The sequence below is a fragment of the Pinus tabuliformis genome, chromosome 2_1 (assembly GCF_031772625.1).
Source record: "Pinus tabuliformis cultivar Carrire ecotype Pingquan chromosome 2_1, CPIR1, whole genome shotgun sequence".
Lineage (NCBI taxonomy): Eukaryota > Viridiplantae > Streptophyta > Pinopsida > Pinales > Pinaceae > Pinus > Pinus tabuliformis.
The window spans coordinates 105,723,701-105,743,618 of record NC_142299.1 but is presented as its reverse complement, the minus strand read 5'-3'; the positions used below and the strand labels follow the sequence as shown (position 1 = coordinate 105,743,618).

Below are 19,918 nucleotides of genomic sequence, written 5' to 3'. Positions count from 1 at the left end.
CTTACCAACCTCGCCCAATCCCAATTTCAGAGGCAGCAACAAGAAGAGTAGAAGGCGTTCATGGAAAAGGAATAGTAGCTGTATCCGTTGTCACTGTTCTCCTGAGAAACGAATGCCGCAAGGATGTATGTACCGTCGACAACTGCTCCTTGCATCCACATCATTGCCCCTCAGACCCCAACAAATGATGGCGGCTATGCCGGCTCCTCCCGATTTCACCGATTTCACCAATTATCATAAGCTCGCAAACGCTGTGCACGAAGCCGAAAAATTCAAGAATTCGCCACACGGCAGTCCAGAATTAAACGACGTCTTCTGCTGGCTCAGATCACCCGAGTTATTAAAGCCCCCAAACAGTAGGAGCCCAGATGAGCTTTCAGGCGTAGATGCAGTCCCTCGTCCTCAAGAAGTCGTTACAGCTCGCGTAAGAAGACCGGCGCCATTGAAGCGGATGAAAGATGAGGAAGAGCAGTTGGTATTAGAAAGAATAAAGGTAACAAATGAAAAGCCCTTGTGCTTCCACGTGTATATCATATTAGGGCAAGAAGAGGATAATGATGAAGAAGAAGAATTATACGTGGGCACATTCACTCACATGCCTCCTCCCCCAAAGCAGCAAAGGTGCCACAACAATAAACATGATTTTGAGCTGAAAAGAGCGAGGAGGTGTTGTTTGAGATTGGGAATGAATGGCATGTTAAGCAATCGACCTCTTAATGCACATCAAGCGGAGAGTGTTACTGTAAAATTGGTTCCCACTTTCAAAGTCGCAAGCATTTTCATAGACTCTACCTAGATGCAGATATTCTTCATGCACATTTAACTCTGTATAGTCCTCCTGAATTTATTCAGAAATGCAGGATTTTATTACATTTGTGGCTGCAATTTCCAAACATCGCTAATTTCAGTGCAATCTGTGAGCATTTTCACAGGCTATAAGTAAATGCGGATGTTTGTCATACACATTGAACTCTGTATAACCCTTTTGAATTCAATAAGAAATGCAGGATTTTGTTACTGCAATTTCCAAATATTTCACATTTCGTTTCAGTGTAATATGCACTTTTCTGGTAAGCTGGAGATGGAATCTAGTGAATTCTAATATATCAGACCGTAAATAAAATAGCATCTATGAGGATGGGAGAACAACATGAAAAGATCATAAAATCATTAAAGTTTCATGAATAAATAGGAAGAATGCATTATTGCCCAGGGTCACCCTATGAAAACTAGTCGTTGGAGATTAGTTAAACATGTAACTAGAAATACTAAGTAGTGTTCGTAGAAATAGTAAGTAGTGTTCGTAGAAAGGAGAGATGGTTGACATCTCCCTCGACAAGGACTGAACAGTCTTCAGACTTTCTTATCACACGCGGTTAAGGCTCTCCATCCCCTCGCCGGGGTGGATCTTACCACAAGTTTTTGCGTGCTGGAAAAAAACTAGAAATACTAAGAAGTTAAAAATGAATTATTTAATAAATGTAGTTATAAATTATTTAATATTCTAAATTAGTTATAAATTGTAATATATAGTTAAGCAAATTAATAAGTTGGGATAAGAATAAGTACTTAATAAAAATAGTTGTTAAGAGATAATATTAGATCACAATAAAGTTTTGAGGGGTTGAGAATAAGTTATAAGTATTAATAAAATAGTTATATAGTTTTAAATAATAATTTGGTAATAGGAATTAATTTCAACATATTAAAACAAATAGGGTAAAGAGATTATGAGAAAGTTTCAAAATATAAATCCTAAAAAATTAGAAAGGAATTATTTAATATTTTAAATCTAGTTATAAATTCTTTAATATTCTAAATTAGTTATAAATTCTATTTAATATTCTACATTTAGTTATAAATTAGTTGTTAGAAGTATAAATAACAGCAATATATAGCTAAGCAAATTAATAAGGGAATAAGAATAATCTCTTAATAAAAATAGTTGTTAGGAGATAATATTAGATCATAATAAAGTTTTAAGGGGGTTGAGAATAAATTATAAGTATTAATAAAATAGTTATATAATTTTAAATAATAATCTGGTAATAGTGTTTAGTTCCAACCTATTAAAACTAAGAGGGTAAAGAGAGGTTAAGAGAAGCTTTAAGCATATTTTACAAGCCAGATTGAAATTATTTACTGTTATAAATTAACATTTAGGAGAACGAGTAATATATATCATTAAGAATACTCCATCAATTAATAAGGGGGTTAAGAATAAGTTATAAAACAATGGTTAAGAGTTTATTAATAATATTAAAATGCTAATAAGGTTTAGATCCAAAATAATATATACTATAAAGAGTAAGGTAAAGAGAGGTTAAGAGTAGGATTCAAAATATTATATGTTAATGAAATAATTAGGAGCACAATAATATATTATAAAGGGGTCACAAAATGAATTAAAACAAATAAAAATGCATAATATAAGTTATAAATATATAAAGAAAATGAGAGGAGATAATTTACTTTAATATAAAGTACTAAGTAGCTTGAGAATTTATTGAAATTAATTTAACAAATAATAAGATAAAAATATATAAATAGGGGAGGAGGGAAAAAATAAAATCTTATGATTAAGATTTTCATTCAGTTTTTAAAATTGAAAATTCAAATTTTACTACTCCTTTATTTATAAAAAAATATAGAGTTTGTAACTATCTCAAGCTTATATTTGGAGAATTTCCCAATCTTAGTGAAACCAATCTCAGGAGAATTTTTTTGTTTGCAAATTTTGAACTTAGATCTTGTTTATTGCTTGCAAAAAGGGTATAGGAGAAGATGCACATTCCTAATGAATGCTTTGTGCTCATTCATAAATGACTATGGGTTTAGGATTAGATGCTCCTTAGTGAATACAACATTTCCAAGGGATTTTTTTTTTGATAGATTTTTCTCTGGTAGAGCTGAGGGCTTTTCGACTTGAGAGGAAGCTCTGAAGCACTAGGGTTTTGAACAGGGGTGACAGGAACGAGCTGGTAAACAATGGAGGGACTTGGAGGAGGGAGCTCCAATCCCTCCTACAGTAACGTGGTTTCAGATAGAAGCAAAGAGGTGAGTCTGAACAAATCTCGGAAAACAACGGAGACAGAGACAAAGACAGCAGGCACTCACAAGCCAAGCAACAACATTTCCCATGAAATGGAAGGGACCCACAAGGAAACTAGGAGGGAAACGAATCCTAGCAAGAGCAGTCAGAGAACTGAGAAGATGTCTGTGACAGGACCCTGCAAGCCCAAGGCCAATATTAAACCCCAGGTGGTCTTAAATGATTCTGCACTACAGGTGCACAGAGATCACATGGCAACTTATGCGATCATTGTAAGTTCATAAGCATATGGCCCACGGAGAAAGCATTGAACACATCGATAAGAAACAATTGGAAACCAAAGGGAGAAATAAATCTACATCTTGGCTCCAAGGGTTTCTTCACAATGGTTTTCACTAACCTAGAGGACAAAGACAGAGTTTTCAAAGGAGGACCCTACTTCTATGCTATCGCAGGCCTTTACATGCGACCTTGGGTGATGAACTTTGTTCCAGAGCGAGAAACATTCACATCGGTCCCGGTATGGATTAGATTATACTCCTTACCTTTAGATTATTGGATACCGGAATCTTTAAAAGCTATAGGTAACAAATTAGGGCATTTTATAAAGATATCAGAGGCGACTCTGCGAGGGAAATATACCTCCTTTGCTCGCATATGTGTAGAGATGGACTTATTAGGAGCACTCCCGGATGAAGTCATCCTAGAAGTTTATGATGAGGAATGGGTACAGGTAGTTCACTACGAACACATCCCATTCAAATGTCGTAAATGTCATGAACATGGACACCTCTTCAGAGACATCCCACTAAACAAAAAGGAGGAAAACCCGAAAACCAACAAAGTAAAAGACCCTGAAGGTTTCACCAAAGTGGGAGGTAGAGGGAAAGGAGGGACAAAAAAGTCTCAGAAAAAATCTAGTGAAAGCAAGTTACCAAGTCACAACAGTTTTGAAATTTTAGAAGAAGAAGGAGAAGAAAACAAAATGCACAAGAACCTAGAGGACTATTAAAGAGAGAAGGAAAAAGAGGACAGCATGGAAATCATACAGGAACACAATGAACAAAAGGGGGACCCACCGAGCACTATGGAACTTGGAAGGGACCATGAGATGACCCCAAGAAAAGTAGGCACGGAGGACCAAGACCTACAGGAGATCCTTGAGAGGGAGAACCTTGAACTAGAAAAGTTTTTAGAGCACAGAATCAACAAAGGTATTGACTCTCTACCACAAGAGGAGTTTGATAGAGTACAACAACTATTCCTCAACAGGTCTCACACAAAGGCTGTAGGAGTCAAAAGGAGCCATGACAGCCAGGAGAACAAAGGGATTAAATCAATGGGGATAATATCAGGACACTCCAACAAAAACCCAGGCAAGAAAAGAGGAAGGAAGAGACAGATTAAATTGCTGACAGAGTGTGGAAAACTCATGATTAATTCAGGTAAGATGAAAGATCTCACCAGTTACTCCTTCACAAACCCATCATTATGAAGCTTACAACCTGGAACATTAGAGGACTAGGGAGTAAAAGAAAACAAAGAAATCTTAGTAACAGAATAAAAGAAGAAAAACCAGATATGGTGTTTATACAGGAAACAAAATGCTCAGTAGATAAAATTAGAGATAAGCATAGCAAATGGCTAATTAAGTATGAGTATCTAGAAGTCAAAGCATATAAATCAGCTGGAGGAATTCTCACTCTATGGAATCCTCAAAAATTTGGGATCTTGGATGCTGAGGCATCTAGAAACCACCTTTCATTGGTTATCCAACCTGTGGGGGACAAGGATTGTTACATGATCACTAATGTCTATGGTCCTCAACTACTGGAAGATAAACTCAGGCTCCTCACCTCTCTGGAGGAACTAAGAGAAAGACACCCTGCAATGCCCTAGATTCTGGGGGGGGACTTCAATATGATCAAATCTCTCATAGAGAAAAAAGGAGGAACTAGAACACTTGGTAGAGACTCAATAGCCTTCCAAAACTTCCTTAACAATATGAGACTAGTGGCTATGGATACAATAAATGGCATTTTCACATGGAACAACAAAAGAGGGGGAACTTCCCTAGTAGCCTCAAGATTAGACAGATTCGTAATCTCGGAGGATCTCCTTCTCACTAGTCGTATCATGACAGCTTTCATACTCCCTTTTGGAGGCTCGGACCACTGGCCTATCCAACTAGAAGCTTCCTTTATTGGAACCCCAAGGAACAGACACTTCAGGTTTGAAAATGTCTGGCTCACTCACCCTGATTTCATCACTAACAAAGGAAATTGGTGGACTGAAGAAATACCCACCCAAGGTACAAAAATGTTCCTCCTACATCATAGACTCAAACACATCAAGAGAAAGCTTAAAGAATGGAACAAAAAAGAGTTTGGCAACATCTTTAAAGCCAAAGGAGAAGTGGAAAACAAATTACAGGAAATTAACCAAATTCTCATCACAGAAGGCTTCACAGAGGAAAGGAAAATGCAAGCAGACTCACTTCAACAAGAATGGGATAACATATGCCAGTAGGAGGAAATATTCTGGAGGCAGAAATCCAAAGTGCAATGGATTAAGCAAGGGGAGAGAAACACTAGGTTCTTCCACAAATCTACCATGGCACACAGGGCTCATAACAGGATCACAAAACTTACAGATCCCCAAGGGATAGAACAAGATACTCATGAGGAAATGGAAGCTATACTGGTTCAAAATTTTCAAAGTATTACAGAGGAGACCATGGCTGACAGATCTCAATTCACTAAAAGATTTACTCAGCATATTCCAAAACTGGTAACCAGGGAAGACAATTATAATCTCAATAGGCCAGTGAAAAAGGGAGAAGTAAATGAAGTATTCAACGAGATGCGTAATGGGAAAGCTCCGGGCCCAGATGGTTTCAATGTTGACTTCTTCAAAACATGTTGGGAAATAGTCAAACATGACATTTTGGATGTTGTGGAGGACTCGAGAAAATCTAAAACTATTTTAAGAGTGCTTAATGAATCCTTCATTGCCTTAATCCCTAAACAGGAAAAAGCCATTACTCCAGACAGATTCAGACCCATAGCTTTATGCAACGTGGTGTACAAAATCATCTCCAAAGTAATTGCCAACAGACTCAAACCCCTTCTTCCAACACTTGTGTCGGAGGAACAGACTGGATACATGGAAGGCAGGAAAATTCTCAATAATATCATTCAAGCTCATGAAGTGGTGAATTCCCTCAAGACCAATAAGCAAGCAGGCATGATAATACAGCTGGACATAGCGAAAGCTTATGATAAACTAAGTTGGTCTTACATCAGGGAAGTTCTTAAAGCATATGGCGTTGACTACAACTGGATAAGATGGGTCATGGCTCTTGTTACCACTGCTAGTTGTTCTATTGTTCTTAATGGCTCCCCTTCCAAAACCTTCAGGCCATTAAGAGGTCTCAGACAAGGTGATCCTCTCTCCCTTTTCCTCTTCATTCTCATGATGGAAGGATTGGGCAGAGCAATCACTTCAGCCAAGGAGGAAGGAAGAACCCAGGGACTTAGACTCACTCAGAATGGGGATACTCTGACCCATCAACAATTTTTGGACGACACTATGCTGCAGGGCACACCCACAGTCAAGAAAGCCAAAGCTTTCAAAAAAATCCTGCATGAGTTTGCACTTGTTGCTGGTACTGAGGTAAGCCTCACAAAATCTAAAGTTTTCTTTTTCAATACTGATATTTCAATTCAAAGAAATCTCTCTAGAATCCTAGGATTTCAAAGAGAGCTTCCGCTTTCAAAATATCTGGGAATTCCCCTCACAGACAAACCACTAAGCAAGGACATCTGGGAGTCTATAACGAACAAATTAAAGGATAAAGTCAGCAAGTGGACAAGCAGATCCTTGAATTTAGCAGGGAGGCTAGTCCTCACTAAGGCAGTACTTCAAACCATCCCAATCTACATGTTATCAGCCCTTTCGGCACCAATAGGAGTCTTACAGCAAATTAGGAATATTCAAAGGGATTTTCTTTGGGGAAAAGGGGAAGAGAAAAATAAATGGGCTCTAGTAGCCTGGGAAAAGCTCTGCAAGCCCAAATCCCATGCTGGTTTGGGTCTCCAGGACCAGGATACTCTAAGCAAAGTTTTGGGGGAAAAACTTTGGTGGAGATGGCTAAAGGAATTAAGAAACCCCTGGGCTAAACTCTGGAAACAAAAATATGTTATGGATTGGCAAGAAATGGACCACATAATAATGACAGGACACATCAGAGGTTCTCATATTTGGAACAAGGCCTGGGAGAACAGAGCTCTAGTTCAAAAACACAGTTTCTAGGAGATTAGAAATGGAAATATTGCCTAGTTTTGGGAGGACAACTGGCAACAGGAAAATAACCTAGGTAGAGAGGAACTAGATATCATCCAAAATGACACCATCAACAAAGGACTGAAAAAAAGTAAGTGAATATTGGGATCAGTCAAGGGACAATGGTAAATGGAGAATTTGGAAGCTACCAGATTATAGTGATGAGACCCTATTGAAGACCCAAACTAAAGCTCTGGAAGCCATTCTGGAAAAGAGACAAATTTTGACCTCAACCTCGAATGATCTGCTAAGATGGGGTAGCAATAACGAGGGTATCTTCAACCTCAAAGAAGCCAAAAGAATAGCCACGGGACTTAACTTCCCAAGCACTGACAAGACTTGGAAAGACCTATGGAACAACCCACACTGGACGAAGATCAAACTGTTCAGGTGGCTGGTTCAGCACGAAAAGATTCTGACTTGGGAGAATCTCAGAAAGAGAGGTTTTGCTAGTCCATCAAGATGCCAATTATGTGGCATGCAGGAAGAAACTACAAATCATCTTCTCAACCTCTGCTCCTTCACCTCAATCTTATGGAATTGGGTAGCAGATATCTTCAAGTAGACAGACAAGAATGAGAATGACATCAATGGTACTTTGAAGAACTGGAGAAAGGACTTCTCGGACAATGAGACAGTAAATACAGCCTGGGCTCTGATTCTAGGATTCTTGATCTAGAATGTCTGGAAAGAACGTAACAACAAGATCTTCAAAGAAAAATCCGGCTCAGCTCAAAGCATCACAGCACAAATCCTAAAACAGCTCAAAGAAACTATAAATTCCCTCTCGAAGCATTCTCCTTAAAAGCCCCCAGGTCACCAAGATGCTCAAATTCTGGAACTATTGGGACTACAGTCACACATCTCTAAGGGCTTAAACAAGGCAGCAAAGCACATTTCAGAAGGAAAGGCTTTCCGGAAACCCCATCCACATGGCTTTTTATTATTAAATATAGATGGTGCCTCAAAAGGTAACCTTGGGGATGGTGGTTATGGAGGAGTCATCAGATATGAAGAGGGAAACATTAAAGTCATCTTTCACAGTCACCTGGGGAGGGCCACCAACAATATGGCTGAACGCATGGCCATGGAGCAATGCTTGGAAATCCTGATAAAGTACAATTTACATAACACTATCATCGAGGCTGACTCAAAATTAATCATTAATTCGGTCAAGCGGCTAGGCTCGGGTACTGCACTAGACAAAGTCTCGAGACACTGGATACTTTTGCAGAGCTATCACCGAATTCAATCGCACCTAAGAATTCTAAGAACTCTCATTTTTGTTCATGTGCGCAGAGATGCCAACAGAGTAGCGGACTGGCTAGCCAATGAAGGGGTGAGATGCACAAGAGGCAACAGGTGCTGCTTGTGGGAGTCGATACCAGCAGGTCAACTGTGGGAGGGTTGTTACACTCTGGCCCACACAGACACGGAACAGTATCAGCACAGGCAGGGTATCTAACAGTTAACCTTTCAATTAATGGATGACAGGGGTTTGATAGGAAATCATCCTGAGATTGGGCTTACTTGGGTCTCACGGAGAAACACGATAGATAGCCAGCTCAATGGTGTTACTTGGAGCGTGTAGCTATAATTTTGTGTCAATCTATCCTAACAGGTGGCTCAAATGATTGGATGGCAGCAGGTGCAGAGTTTCCATGGTTTTGCGTTATCGGGTGGCAAAGCAGTTTCTAGGTTATCGAGCGCCCTCAAAATCCGAAGTGGTTTCCCAGAAATGTATACGATGCCACTCAGTGGTCAACACGTGGCACTTGGAGGAGAGAGAATACCGCCCACATCGAGCGGGTATTCCTCTTGCTTCTTCTCCGCCCGATATTTCCCTCAGTCGTTGGATCATGGAGCTGCAGATCAACAGCGTAGGTTCAAGGAATAGGTTTGTGGGTCCGAGTGATCATCGGGTGAGGTATTCCCCCTGCTTCTTCTTCGCCCGATATCTCCCTCAGCTGTTGGATCTTGTAGCTGTAGATCAACAGATTAGGTTCGATGAGAAGGTTAGTGGGTCCGGGTGAACCCCAGCGGACCTGAGTTCTTTTTGATAAGGTCTCTATTCCCCTCTTGGGGTCCGTTTATTGATCTGTCAGGTTCTCGTTCTATTTTTCTCTCGAGTGGTGGAGGCCGTGAGTTTGGTTTTTTCGTAGGCCCTAGGCCATTTTTCTCAAGATGTTGTCTTTCTTCCCTAAGCCGGAAGATTTGCTTTCTTTTTCAGCCCACTTCCTCCTCGGGCGCGATGTATTTTATGTAACGTATTTTTAGTGATAAGATAATAGAAGGATTGACTCTTGCTTTAGCAAAAAAAAGAATACAACATTTCCAAGGATGCTATGATAATTCAAGGTGGAGCCAAAAAAAGGGGGTGCATCCACCGCAACCCCAACAAGATTATTTAAATATGTTCTCAAACCAAGGTCTCCTTCCCCAAATCCTAAATATCTCTCGAGATATATATGTGTGGTGGAGAAATTAATTGAAACCCCCTCTCTTGAGGTGAAAATATTGCATTTTCTTACTTCACTCCAAACTATGAACATAAAACACTTATCTATCATTCCAATGGTTTGTGGCCTTCTTCATGAGCTCTCTATGGTAATTTCTACTCAAAATGATTTTTTATTTTTATTTTTCTAGATTTAGAGGATCAACAAAGGTTTTTGATGAGGGACTTTGGTTTTGCGAGAGTTCTGGTCTCTTCCTTCAACCCTAGTTTCCGGATTTTAATCCTCTATGTATGTCAAATCTTGCAACTTGAGTATGGGTGAGGTTTCCCAATTTTCCCATCCATTTGACACATCAAAATATCTTAGAAGATTTAGGAAATCCATTAGGCTGCTTCATCAAGATTGATTCAGAAATGATTATGAAAATAATTCACACATTTATTTGCATTTGTGTCAAAGTGAACCTTAGTAAATAAAATCCTCCTTAAATTGGGAAATAGGGTTTATTCCTAACCGGTTGATTATGAAAATATGACTTTTCATTGTAGATCTTGCAAACAACCTGGACACCCACAAAATGTTTACCCATATTCACAAGGAATCCCTTCACACCCTGAAGCCAAGAAGAAAAGTCCTGGGTGGCAAGATCCAAAAGGACCCAATTGTTCTAATTCCACTATGGCTCAAAATTTAGGTAATTCTCATAATCAAAAGACTCCTTATACACACACTACTCCTAGAGACCTAGCTCAGTATCATAATATGCCACAATATGCTAGCTCAACCATTAAAGAGGAAGCTCAACCATCCGGGGAAGAAGCTCAACCAACAATTAGTATGACCGCACAAAATTCAGCCATAATTTTGGCATCCACAAAGTATGGGCAAAAACATACTCACAAATCAAAACATTCAAATAGTGACAAAGAGCCAACAAATATTCTAGAGCACTCCACAATGGAAACATCTCAAAGAAAGAGAGTAATTATCTCAAAACCTTAGAAAAAGGAAACACAAGAAATACAAACCAATGTAAAACTTGGAGCTTAAGTTCAAAATATATATATATATATATATATATATATATATATAATGTTGTGTAGAATGACTAAAGAAAGATTATTATACTGTGATATATATAGAATTAATAGACTTACTCTCTATATATAAATAAATATAGATATATATTAAATTTACATTTATTTTATTTACATCAATTTATATATAAATTTAAATTATATTTATTTTATTTACATCAAATTTTACATTTTAAAATATTTTATCCACATTTTCATTTATATATTTTTTTATATAAATTTCATTTATAATTTATTTATTCCCTTCATTTTATTATTAAATATATAACATATGAAGATACTCCACTTTTTATATTCATTTCATTTATATTTTTTCCCTTGGTTTATTAGTACATTTTATTAATATATTTTAAAGTCTTAATATTAAATTTTAAAACTAAAGATTTAAACCATCCTCAAGAGATTAGTACACACAATAATAATCACAGTATGAATTTTAAAACTAAAGAGTTATACATTCCTGAAAATATTAGTGTTAGATCAGAGCATACATAATACACGGCGGATTTATACTCAGAGATTTAGACGACGATAGCAGAGAATAATTCACAAAGACAGACAAATGGAGAAACAACAAGATTACTTAGTCAAAAACAACGAAATAGATAAAACAATCACTGGATAACAGAAATCACTTTGCATTACATAACAGGCTTGGGCCTTGGCTTGCTTTCCTTGGCCAAAGAAATTACAAATTTATAGAGGCAGAAGAAGGATCTAGAATCTTGTATGTGATTCAGATGGAGATATGGAATGACCTAGAAACCACTGGCGGTGTAGGAGGATCTAGAATCCTGCATGTGATTCTAGAAACTAATGGCGGTGTAGAAAGATCTAGAATCTTGGAGATCTAGAAAGATCTGATCTAGAATCCTCCGTGAATTTGGCTTCACACTTAACATTCTCCCACTTGAAGCCAAATAAGAGTCATCAAATCACACCGAGTCCTACCATGCCTCTACATAGCTCATGTTTATTTCATGGTAGAATCTTAGTGAGCATATCAGCAGGGTTCCTATCCGTATGGATCTTTTCCAAGGATAACTGTTCTTCCTTCAACACATGCCGGATCCAATGGTTCCTTAAGTCAATGTGTTTGGTTTTAGAATGAAATGTTGGGTTTTTCACCAAGTGAATGGCACTCTGACTATCACAATATAACACATACTTGTCCTGCTTTATTCCTATCTCTCCTAGGAATCGCTGCATCCACAACATCTCTTTACAAGCTTCTGTTGCAGCTATGTACTCTGCTTCTGTTGTAGAGAGGGCTACTATTCTTTGTAGCCTTGACACCCAAGATACTGCTGCACCTGCAAATTTATACAAATAACCTATAGTGGACTTTCTGGTATCCATATCTCCAGCCATATCTGCATCTGTAAATCCTTCAAGCACAGTCTCATCATGACTAAAACATAAACAATAATGAATAGTACCCTTGAGATACTTTAAAATCCATTTTACTGCTTGTCAATGTTGTTTTCCTGGATTGGTAAGGAACTTGCTCACTACTCCCATTGAATATGCAATGTCTCGTCGGTACATATCATGGCATACATTAAGCTGCCAACTACTGAAGCATAAGGAATATTACTCATGACTTCTTTCTCTTTGTCATTACTAGGACATAATTCAGTACTCAGCTTGAAGTGGGCTGCAAGGGGTGTACCAATTCGCTTGGCATCCTTCATATTAAACCTGTCAAGCACCTTCTTGATATATTTTTCTTGTGACAGCCACAACCTTTTGTTTTTCCTGTCATGCATAATTCGCATGCCCAATATCTGTTGCGTTGGTCCCAAATCCTTCATTGCAATTTTTCCACCCAAATCTTTCTTCAACCTATTGATCTTATTCTTATCATGCCCAACAATCAACATGTCATCCACATATAACAATAATATGATATACTTTCCTTGATCATACCTCTTGATATAGACACAATGGTCAGCTTCCAACCTCTGAAAACCATGTTCCAACATGAATGAATCAAATTTCTTGTACCATTGTCGAGGTGCCTGTTTCAACCCATAGAGACTCTTCTTCAACCTACAAACAAGGCCTTCTTTGCCTTTTTCTATGAAGCCTTTTGGCTGCTCCATATAAATTTCTTCCTCTAATTCACCATGAAGGAATGCAGTTTTTACATCTAACTGTTCACATTCTAGGTCTAAAGTAGCAACTAGACCAAGAATGACTCTAATGGATGACATTTTAACAACAGGTGAGAAAATTTCAGTGAAGTCAATACCTTCTTTTTGGGCAAAACCTTTCACCACCAGTCTTGCTTTATACCTCTCCTTCTTTTCATCACCTTCATGCTTAATCCTGTACACCCATTTGTTTTGTAGAGCCTTTCTACCTTTTGGGAAGTTTTCCAACTCCCAAGTTTTATTTTCTTGCAAAGAGTTCATTTCTTCTTCCATTTCTTTCTTCCATTCTTTACTATGCTCAACTTTACAAGCTTCTTGAAAACAATTAGGTTCACCTTCATCAGTCAACAAAATATAGTTTGAAGGAGGATACCTTTGTGAAGGCTTATGAGGCCTAGAAGATCTGCGAACCAACTGTGGTGGTGCATTATCAGGTTGAATCTCCTATAAAGGTTCCTGCAAGATTCCTTCTTCTTGTTGTTCATTATTTTCCACTTGTTGTTCTTCATGCTCCTAAATTTGCTGTTCATTTTCTTGTATTGGTGGTATGTTTTCCTATTGCTCTTCAAACCTGTCAATAACCTTCTTGACCTCCAACTCACCTACAGTCCTCTTGAACGTTTTTGACTCATTAAATATAACATCACTACTTCTAATAATTTTATGTTTGACTGGATCTCATAGATGATAACCAAGATCTTCATATGCATATCCCAAAAAAATGCATTTCATAGATTTATCATCTAGCCTAGTTCTATTTTCTTTGGGAATATGTACGAATGCTTCACATCCAAAGATTTTTCAAGTGAGAATAATTCAAATTCTTACCCGTCCAAAATTCTTCAGGGATACCGCCATCCAAGGCTGTAGTTGGAGATCTATTTATGAGGTAGCAAGCGGTCCTGACTGCTTCAACCCAAAAATTCTTCTCCAAACCGGAATTGGACAACATACTTCACACATTTTCCATAATGGTGTGATTCATCCTTTCTGCGGCACCATTTTGTTGAGGAGTACCAGGCACAGTGTTCTCATGCTTTATGCCAAACCTGTTACAATATTCCTTAAATGTATTTGAGCAATATTCTCCACCATTATCTGTTCTTAAACACTTCAGCGATTTGTTAGTCTCTCTTTCAACAACAACATGGAATTTTTGAAATATTCCAAACACTTCACTTTTATTTTTCATAAGATATGCCCAAACTGTCCTGGATGCATCATCTATAAATGTTACAAAATATGATGCTCCTCCTAATGATTTGATGTTAACAGGCCCAAACACATCTGAGTGTACCAATTCTAACACATTTTTCTTTTTATCATGGCCACCTCTAGGGAATGAAATGCTTATTTGTCTACCATATATACAATGCTGACAAAGATCAAGATTGTAGGATTTCAAACCTGGCAATAAATTTTTACCAATAACGATTTTTAAGCCCTTCTCGCTCATGTGACCCAAACGTTTATGCCACAGATCTGCTGAATTTCCTTCTTTTGTGACAACAACCAAATCTGATTTCTTATCAATGTCTTCAATGTGTATAATGTTCCTGTCTTGGGTCCTTTGGCCACAACCAATGCACCTTTGCTAATTTTCTAGCCTCCTTTTCCAAAGCTTGTCGAATAGCCTTCATCATCCAGTCATCCCATAGAGATTAAACTCATGCGCATTTCTAGTACATGCCTGACCTGTTTCAACAATATATCTTGTCCATCTTTCATCTTGATCTAGACATCTCCCACTCCAACAATGCTGCAAAAATGATTATTTCCCAAATGCACTCTACCATAATCACCGGGATTATATGAAACAAAACTATCTTTGCATGGGGTTACATGGTGAGATGCCCCAGAGTCAAGGATCCAATCAAAGCTACTGCTAAATGTATATACACATGCATCTTCTACTGAAACAGTAAACAACACATCACCATCTGTGGCTACAACAGTAGTCTCACCTTCATTTGTGTTGGATGACTTGTGATTTGTACTAGACGATCTCTGATCCTTTTGTCCTTTCTTCCAGAATCAACATTATTTATTCATGTGCCCGGGTTTGCCACAATGAAAGCAGATGATCCTTCCTCTCCTTGATTTTGATCGTCCTCTCGATCTTGATCGCCTTTGCCGGCCTCGATCCATTCTCCTACCATGATCAGCTAGAGCTAGAGCCTCTCCTCCTTGGTTTTCCACAATTGACTTGTGTCACAGCTCCTCATTCATTAAACTGCTGCTGACATCATCAAACTTCAGGGTCCTTGTAGTTGTTGAAGTGCTCATAGCTACAATTAAATTTTCCCAGCTGTCTGGCATAGAACACATTAGCAAAATAGCTCTAATTTCATCATCTAAAATGATTTTAACAGAGGCAAGTTGATTAGTAATAATATTAAATGCATTCAAGTGCTCAGCAACTGAAGCACCCTCCTTCATTTTGAGATTATAAAGCTTCTTCATCAAGAACACTTTGTTTGATGCCGTGTTCTTCTCATATAGATCATGGAGCTTCTTCCATAATCCTTCAGCCGTCTTTTCTTCGGACACATTGAAATAAACATTCTTTGCTATGTTGCAATCGCCTTTCTATCTAGCTTATTCCACTCTTCATTTGTCATCGATGAGGGTTTCTTTGTTGTGCCGTCAATCGGCAAGTATTGATCCTTTAAAATTAGTATATCCTCCATCTGTGATTTCCATAGGGCAAAATTAGCTCCGCTCAACTTCTCCATATCTGTAACTGTTGTCTCCATTTTCAATCAAAATCACGCCTCAAAACACAAAAAACTCCACTTAAAAATAAAACGTTAATTATTACTCTTTAAAATTTAGTAATAATGACCTTCCTCCTTTTAAAATACCCTTTTCAAAATGCTTGCTCCTTTCTAAAATATATTTTTCAAAATTCCAACATATAATTATATATGTTTCATAATAAATATAAAAACATATATAATGTTTTCACCTTTTCACATTTCACACATACATATGTTGGTTTGAGAAAAAAAACTTGGTGTATACGTGCAAGCTTGATGTAAAAAAAAAAACTTACAAACACCACGTTTCAACTCTAATCTCCACGGATCTCCACTTTTCAAACTCCAGAAACACGTTTCAACATAGGCCCACGACCTTGTTTTTCTTGCAGCAACTGTCTTTTAGTTCCAGCTTTTCTCAGCTATTTCCTGACAGATCCTACAACAACTCCAGGGGTAACAACCAATGTTTCAACAAACGTTGCTAGAGCAAGGTGATGGTACTAAGCGGTTTGAACGGTGGATATTCGAACCTAGCTCTAATACCAGTTGTTAGACCAGAACATACATTACACATAGCGGATTTATACTCAGAGACTTAGACAACAATAGCGGAGAATAATTCAGAGAGACAGAGAAATGGAGAAACAATAAGATTACTTAGTCAGAAACAACAGAATAGATAAAACAATCACTGGATAACAGAAATCACTTTACATTACATAACAGGCTTGGGCCTTGGCTTGCTTTCCTTGGCCAGAAAAATTACAAATTTATAGAGGCAGAAGAAGGATCTAAAATCCTATATGTGATTCAAATGGAGATCTGGAATGACCTAGAAACCACTGGCGATGTAGGAGGATGTAAAATCCTGCATGTGATTCTAGAAACTAATGGCAGTGTAGAAAGATCTAGAATCCTAGAGATCTAAAAAGATCTGATCTAGAATCCTCCATAAATTTAGCTTCACACTTAACAATGAGTACATTCAATAAATATGAATAATTAATAGTTATGCGAATGCAGCGGAAGAATCATAATATTTTAGTAAAAACCAGCTGGCGAAAGAATGTGGATAGATTCCACATGCGCTTTTTCGTTAAAGTTCAAACTATTTTTCTTGTACATGGCATAATAGACGGTTTATTACTTCAAACTATTTTTACTTTAAAGTTTGAATGGTTTATTGAACCGAACCGACCTCCACATGAAGATAGATTTGCTTTCGTGAAGAAGTGGGTTGAAAGTGAGCGGTGTCCGGTGCAATGTTTGAGCACTTTTATCAACGGGTTTTATTGGCTACATGAACAACTTTGAAAGTTCACGTCCTTCAACCAAATTTTCTTTCACTTTAAGAATTTTCAACTTCGAGTCACCCATCTTTATTTGATAAATGCAAAGCCATAAACCCTTTTAAACGTGTTGACCAAATGGTAACGTTTTAACAATGAAACTATTTCTTAATGATGAGCTGAGAGATAATTAAGTTACAAGGAAAAAAATTGGCAATAATTATATTAAAGAGAATTTGTAGAAGCGTTTGGAATAATTATATTAAAGAGAATTTGTAGAAGCGTTTGGAACACTCGTTGGTTCGTTGATAGATTCTTTTTGAATCACTTAGGATGAAGTAAAAAGTTGAGTTTGATAAATCCTTTTTGAATGACTGAATAGGATGAAGTAAAAAGTTGAGTTTTTATTGATATATAGTTTTACTAAAATATTTAATTATTTATATTGATTTTTTCCAATTATTCATTAGGGAATTGTTTAATTTTATAATAATTTAACAAGATAGAAATAAAAAGTTGAATTTTAGTTTATATAAAATTTTATTAAAATATTTAATTATTTATATTATTTTTTTTCAATTATTCAAAATATTAAAAGCAAAAACCAAGCCATAAACTCTTTACACGTTATGGTTAAAAGGTTTGTCAAATTAATTATTGGTAACATTTTAACTATGAAGTTGTATGATTTAAAAGATAAATAAGTTTGGGGAATTTTCTAGGAGTTGGAAGTATCACATATCTCTATAGGATACTATGATGTAAATATAAAATTAAAGAAAGTATTACTCTACTTTGTAGGATATTTAATTATTATCTTTAGGATGAATGTTAACAACATTTTTAGAAATAATGTTGTTATAATAGTTGGAACTTTGTATGTTTACCATTTATGTTTTCGTTTAGTAAAAAGCCATAGCTATTCACAATGTTGTCTAGAAAAATGTATTTGTATAATAATTTATATACTTTGATTTCTACGAAATAGCAAGTGTATACTAATGTTCTTATAGGGAAAAAAATATAATTAAAATAGTTTTCTAATTTTCTAATAATTATTTATAATTTTAAAATGAGATAAAACAAAAAAATAATATTTTTATTTATATGAAGTTTTATTCACATTTTTAATTATTTAAATTGATTATTGTGGAATTATTCAAAATATAAAAAGAAAAGTATGTTTTTTTCAAATACACTGAAAATTATTTTGAAAGAATGAAAAGAGAATTATATATATATATATATATATATATATATATATATATATATATATATCCAATAAAATTATTTGAAAATATTAAAAATAATAATATTATTAATTTCAAATTCAAGCAAAATTTTCTAACTAAAATTTAATAATAATAAATTGAAAATAATGAAAAATTGAAATATTTAACTTCTTTACCATTAACTTTTTTGATGTTGTAAACTTAGTAATTATTTTATTAAAAAATTAACTTATAAAATAAAATGTAAAACCAATTTTAATTATAATAATTGAAAAAAATTAATATCCCAAGATTCCCAATCATATTGTATAAAAGAAAATTACCTCTTTTAATTCCCCCGAGTATTCACAATCATAATGCATAAAAGAAAATGACCTCTTTTAATTTCCCCATAATGCTCACTTCCCAGTCACATTAAGGTTACGAGAAAATTTACCACGAAAATAAATATCTCTAACCTGATCAAAAGGTCCATCTATGAATAAATATCCCAAGCTTAGATGGTCCATCTATGAATAAATATCCCAAAAGCAAACCCAAGTTTACGTGGGCCTTCGCTGGTTGCAAAACGTTGAAAATCCCGTAAATGTGAACAAACGTTAGAGAGATAAGACTCTGAATACAGCTCTTCTTAATTCAATTTGGTCCATGAATTCATGAGCGGTTCTTATCTATACAAATGACCACTCCCTAATTGGATACGCAAACAAATGTCCAGCATCTCATTGGACAACTTTTGAAAGAAAACTGCTTGTCTCCGCACAAAAAACTGCTTGTCTCCGCACAAACGGTGTAAGAAGGGAATATATCTTTCTACGTTCACCACGTGGCTGGCTTTTAGCAAGAATAAAACAAAAGAGAGGGTTGCTCGGAAGCTTGACTTCAGAGATTCAATCATCACGGTGGGAAAAAAAAATAAAATTGTTTAATCCAACTGTTTATATTAAAAAAGCGCATTTAATTAGATGGGAGGAGGAACATAAATGCCTATTCTTTACAGCTGTCTACTACACTATAGGCATCCTTAAGTCAATCGCAGATTCTCCAAATATTCGGGAATCAGACGGACATGGGCGCACTCATGTCCGTCTAATTCCCGAATATTCGAAGAATCTGCAATCGACTTAAGCTCAGGGTTACACCGCACTCATGTCCGTCTAATTCCCGAATATTCGGAGAATCTGCAATTGACTTAAGCTCAGGGTTACACCACCATCGAGAAATGCCAAACATGGCTCTCCTAAGTGACCGTGAAGCCTACACATCTCCTCCTCCCAAGCTTTCTTATTAGAAAGCTTCGGGTGTCACTCATTACCAGTACCTCACGACCTCCATCTGCCCTCCTCCATTACTTATAATAAAAACATTTCTGCTCCTCCAGCTTATGCCTTCCTCCCTCTGCACTCCTCCATTATTTTCTTATAATCAAAAGGCTTTGGCCCAACTCAATTACACTATCATCGCCATCCCCACCATGATTCCTTCTTTAAAGGTCTCCACAAAATCAACGGGCCTCATCGCTTGGTC

At 36.6% G+C, this 19,918-nt stretch overlaps 1 non-coding gene across 1 annotated transcript; it reads left to right on the top strand.

The window, feature by feature from the left end:
• The first annotated feature begins 1,297 nt into the window (after positions 1 to 1,297).
• LOC149199008 (U6atac minor spliceosomal RNA) lies at positions 1,298 to 1,424 on the top strand. The gene has a single exon (XR_016254074.1). It is a non-coding gene; the product is annotated as a U6atac minor spliceosomal RNA (small nuclear RNA).
• The last annotated feature ends 18,494 nt before the right edge of the window (positions 1,425 to 19,918 follow it).